Source organism: Pteropus vampyrus, unplaced genomic scaffold (genome assembly GCF_000151845.1).
Source record: "Pteropus vampyrus isolate Shadow unplaced genomic scaffold, Pvam_2.0 Scaffold170, whole genome shotgun sequence".
In the NCBI taxonomy this organism is placed as follows: domain Eukaryota; kingdom Metazoa; phylum Chordata; class Mammalia; order Chiroptera; family Pteropodidae; genus Pteropus; species Pteropus vampyrus.
In genome coordinates this window covers 2,241,983-2,247,683 of record NW_011888951.1, presented here as the reverse complement: position 1 = coordinate 2,247,683, position 5,701 = coordinate 2,241,983, and positions in this window count along the sequence as shown.

Sequence of the window (5,701 nt, the reverse complement as noted above, 5' to 3'; positions counted from 1 at the left end):
GCCCTCTGCGCCTCCGGCACCGCTGTCGCCGCCGCTGCCGCTGGTCTACTTGGAGCTCAACCGAACGTGGCTACCCGGGCGAGGGAGCGAGGCGGGCGTCAACGTCCCGCGATTGATAGCCAGCCCCACCAATCCGCGCGCGGGGGCGGGCCCGGGGCGGTCCGGGAGGGACGCCCTGTCAGCGCCCAGCCGCGGCAGTCCTCGCTGCGGCCGCCTCCACCGAGCCGCTACCCCTGGTCTTGCCGACGGACCGGGGGTATCCGGGGGCGCTAGCCTCTCTTTTCTGTAGATGTGGGGCGGGGACACGAATCGGGGTGCGGGAGCTCCGGTCTCCCAGCCACAGCGAGGAGCGGGTTTGACAAGCGCTCTCCGCGGCGAAGAGCGGGGGGGCGCTGCGGCAGCGTTGGAGGGGAGGGGGCGCGGACCCCCAAGCCGAGCGCCGCCGGCTCCCTCCCGCCACGTCCCTATTCCTTATCTGCCCCTCACCTCCCCCCGCTGCGGCCCGCGCCGGCCCAGCCCTTATCTCCCCCTCCCCCTCGCATGCCCTCCCCTGGGCTCCGACCCTGACCCCCTCCCCAGACTCCAGCCCGGCCCCCCACCCGCCGGCCGCCCCGCCCCCGGTCCTCCCTGTCGCCCAGTCTGGCTTCCGAGCGCCCGGCCTGGGGCTCCACGCTGCGAGCTGGGCGGCTGGAGCCGGCGCCGAGTCGCGCGGCTACTCCTTTACTAGATCATTAAAATACTTTGGAAAACCCCAAAGTGGAGCCGCGAGAAAATGGCCCTTGGCGTGCTTTGGGGAGCCTGGGGGAAGGGATGAGGGACTTGGGCTAAGAGAGGGGAGAGTGAATGCCCCCTAATTTCTAAGATCTGCCAGCCCTAGCAAGTTGGCTCGGTTTCTCCACAGGAGACGGTGCCATCCCGGGGTAAGGGGGAGTCACCTGGGCGCCCCACGACACGGAATGCGCGCCACAGAAATCCACAAACTTCAAATAAATGGAGCTAAATTGAGGAGTGGGTGACGAGAGTCAGGCGTGGGGGGAGGGGAAGCTTCCATTGTCAGTGACCCAGGTGTACAATGGGAAATTGAGGGGGGGGCCGGCAGAGTGACCCAGCTATTTGCCGCTGACTCCTTTTTGCCCACATCGAGAATCCCGAGGACACACTGTGAGTCCCTTATTAGAGAGTCTTAAGACCAGAAACCAGCATAATGGGGGGACTCCCCCATTTCAGACTGTTTTTAGAGCGCGGTTCTCTTTAAATGTGATAAAACACTGTCGGCACTGTCTCTTTAAAAGAGTCTAGCAGAAAAAGCTGTGTAAGCGCTGATTGGCTGCCTGTTTGGATACATCTTTAGGGGAGCCTTGAAACTGTTAGCCTAGGTTGATTTTTTTTTTTTTTTTAACTGCGCTGTTCCAATAAACAAGTAACGCCCCTCCCCCTAACATGCCTTGCTCCAAACAATTAAAGGATAGGTCAGTGTCCTGGGGAAAACACGTTTCAAGTAAGAAAACTCAGAACTAGATTTCGACAAAATAAAGAATAATTCCCTACCACTGAAGTTTGCTTATTTTGATCTGTAGAAGAGAGAGAAGGGGCTTTTAAAAGAAATGCCCCGCAGCAAATAGATCTGCATTGGTTCAGGAAGGAGACTCTGAGTACATTTTTGAAATAATGTTCTACTCAATGTAACAGCCTACCTAAATTAGAATACAGCCAGGCCCTAGGGACGCCTCTGGACGCACTCTGTTCTCTGCCGGGACCTGGAGCTCTCTGGAGAAGGGAGCAGAAAAAGGGAAACACTGAACCGTATAGTCTGTGTGTTTAGCCCCTAGTTTAAAGGTGGTTTTGTGAATGAGAGAGGCATGGAGGTTTGGAAGGGAGTCGAAATACAACTATAGGGGAGAGAAGGAAATAATTACAGTTATTTTTCCCCTAGGCAGTTTAATTTAATAGGGCTAACTTAAGGTACCTTAGAGTCCACACTAATTAAATTGGCCTGCTCCTGGACTTCTATTTTTGATGGGCTAGGAATGGCCAGAGATGGCTTGTCAACAGACTGAATCACAAGAAGCCTGACTCATCTTGGGTCTGCAAGGCCCACAAATTATAAGTATCGGTTAGGTCCTGGCTAAAGGAAAACGCTGCCCTTCTCTGGTGCTACTAGTCTCGGACACCACCAAGTCGGCCATGCTCTATGTCAGGGCTGCAGCACAGGCCTATCTGTGCATCATTTTCTTCATCTGTCGAATGTGGGGGGGAGGCGGTTAAGAGATCTTTACTCTATCTTGAAAGTCTAATGTTCTATGATGCTCATTTCCCTTCAATAGTTTTATTCCCCACCCTGAAAAAAAGACTAGCATTTCCTTGCAGAGTGTGTGTGGCAAGAAAAGAGAGGTGGCTTTTGGGGAACCTGTGCCAGGTACTCTGTCCCTTTGCTAGGGCTTGACACAAAATGAGGTCCCATGACAGTAGGTTCATGGTAGAGCTAAGAGAGACAGTGGGAGGGCCCAGCCTGCTGGAGAGAAGAGAGCTGATGGCTTCCTGGGAAGCAGGACTACTCAGCAGCTCCAACTAGGTGTGCAGCTGCTGGCACTAGGATCCAAAATGCAGTCACATCAGAAGCAAGTGCAAACACCCAAGAGTAGCATTTGGAACCTCAACTTATCTTTCCCCACCGGATCCTCCAGTCCCCACCTCCTTGAACTGCCTGGTTTCTGTACCTGGAGTGCCTCCGATCCTCACCTGTTCTTTGACCATTCCTTAATGCTAACATCCCCTCCAATACCATCTCCTCCACAACAGCCCCCACCCCTGCTTTTCACTTCTGGAGTGAAAACCATCCCTCCATCCCTCTGCTCGGTCTCATTTTGTGTGAAGCACCATAGTAGCTCTCAGTTCATTCTGCCTATTGTTGTAGCCAGTTGTTTACTGTCTGTCTTCCCAGCCAGACTAGGGGGGAGGGGGACAGGAACTAACTCTGAGTCATCTCCAGCACCCAACACAGGTTCAGTACCTGTGTGCATGTTAACATTCAACGTACACACCAGGGGCTACAGGGACCACAGAGAAGAAAAGGTCCCATCCCCAAAGTAGCTCTGGGCCCAGCAGGGAGATAAGAAATAGACACCACCAACAATAGGGTTAGATAAGGCCACTCCCGCAGCCCCACCCACCTAAGCTACTGGCCACCTGGAACTACTGTACTTTCTGTTTCCAGAATGCACGGAGCAGTTTCACACCTCCACCCTGGACTCAGTCATTCTTTCTCCCTCCCTTTTCTGTCTCCCTGACTCCCTGCCTTCCTCCTTCTCTCCCTCCTTCCCTTCCTTTTCCTCTCTTTCTTTTAGGATGTTTATTGAGCATCTACTATGTACCAAGCCCTGTTAAAGGCATTGGGCAATAAATCAAACAAAATTCTTTACCTCATGGAGCTTACACTGTTGTGCAAGCTTCTGTACAAAAGCCTCTTTCTGTAGCAGACTCCCACTGATTCTTCTAAAATCCAGCCTGGATAGGTGGCACCTCCTCCAGAAAGCCTTCCCAGGAAGCCCTGTCTGAGCTCACACTATGGGCCAGGTGGCCCCTGGTGGCCCCTGTGCCTCCCCCTGACCACAACTGACTGCTGTCAGCCCCACTGCGTGGGGTGGTCATATGTGTGTTTCCCCCACAGGAACATGAGCCCCTCCTGGCCAGGGAATGGTTGCCATTCATCTGTGGCCCTCCAGTGCCCAGCAACTATAGTGACAGGAACAGAAGAAGTGAATAACTGAGTGACCAGAATATGGAGAGATGGGCAGGCGAGGTAGGAGAGAAGGAGAGGTAAATTCCAAGCTGAGGTTAGAATGGCCACTCCTCTCAGCTGCCAGAAACTAGGGGGCAGAAATCCTGGGCTCTGGGATCAGGTTGGCTGGGGCCAGGCCTCCAGAAGGTGACAGTTGAAGGAAAGGGACTATAGGCTTGTGGGCTCAACCCAGGAGGTTGTGCCTGCCAAGGATGCGGGAAGATCCCGTTTCCCTTCCCTGGTTCCAGCCATATTGCAGTATTCCTCACAGCTGCCAGAGAATGGGGGCTCCCCTGGAGGGCTGTTTGAGTGGACGCTGACCACGCAGCCCATCCCTCCCCTGCCCACAGCACGCTGGGTCCTGGAATTGTGTGGAGACAACTCTGGTCAAAACCTTGGTCGGCTCTGCCAAGGGAGGCCCAGGCCCAGGCTGGTCAGCCCTGGTTTTAGCAGAAGTTCCTTCAAGGGGAATTAGGGACCTCCAAGCGGGGAATGCAAAATCCAGCACCGAGACACCTAGCTTCAACCTGGCTTGGGGGTCACTGGTGGGCTTTGGACAGGTGATGTCCTCTCTCTGAGTCTGTCTGTGAAACACCTATGTCAGAAGTTAGTGGGAGGATGAAGTTTGAGCACTCGTGGGGAACCACCTGCTGGGCCATTGGCCATTGCTGACCTAGCCCAGTGTCTGAAGGCCTCTAGACAGTGGAGCATCACTGCTTTAAAGGCTATTGGAGGCTCAGCAGAGATAGTAATTAGGGAAATGTTTTGTAAATTGAAAAAGATAATTACTCCTGATGTTATTAGCAGAGCCAGCAAACAGAGAGGTACTAAGGAAGAAGAAAGTGGATTTAAGTTTAAAATCGAATGTGTTTTGAAATGTCCTCTGATGGATACATATATGTCCGAAGCCAACTCGTCATAGCAAAATGGTTTTAGGTAATTTCTTGAATGGGTTTAGTTCTATCTACAAATCACCTACTAAGTACTCAGCCCTGAGCCAGGAATGCTGGGAAGTACAAGAAAATAGGAGGCAAGGCCCTGCCAAGGGTAACTGGGGAGAGAAAGCTGACGCTGTGGTCCTTCCCAGGTTCCTGCTGTACCTCCCCCGACCTCCTCTCCAGAGTGTCCTGAACTTGAGATCACGCCCACCCTGCTCTCCATGAAATCTACAGTGCCCATGCCGGGGTACAGTTCCTCCTTGCCTCCTCTCCCCGGCCTGGAACCGGCATGTTTCTTTTCTCTCTCACTTGCCATTCCTTTGCTCATGCTGTTCCCTCTGCCTGAAACCCTTTCTCCCAGATGAGAGCTTCACTCATTCCCTCGCTTCCTCCAGGTCCCTGATCAAACATCGCCAGTGTCCCTCCCCTAGAGAACCTCTGTGGAATGACACCTTGCCCCCCTTATCCTGTTCTGTTTTTCTCCATAGCAACCATCACCACCTGACATATTATGTTTGCTTATTTTTTTCCTACTTATTTCCTTCATTAGAATTTAAGCACTGTGGGAGTTTTATCCCCACTTTTAGAACAGGTACGCAATACAAATGTGTTAAATGTTGAATAAAAGAATTTGTTTAACAAAGGCTTTATCATATGGGCTGGGCATCGTGGTAGGTGCTGAGGATGCAGTGGTGAACAAGACAATCACAGGCTCCTTCCATGTGGAGCTTACAGCCCAGTGGGAAAGACAAGGGTTACCTCGACAGGCACACAGATATATATATACATGTCATTACAAACTGCCAAGTAGAGGATGCTGTAAGAGCAAATAACAGAGAGTCTGAGCCTGTGGAGGAGGGAGTGATAGTCAAGGAGGGCTTCTCCGCGGAGATGACATTTTAGTCCTAAAGGATATGAGAGCGTTAACCTAGCAAAGGGAGAATATTCCAGGCAGGGAAGGGAAGTCTCTGCAGCAGGAAAGAGA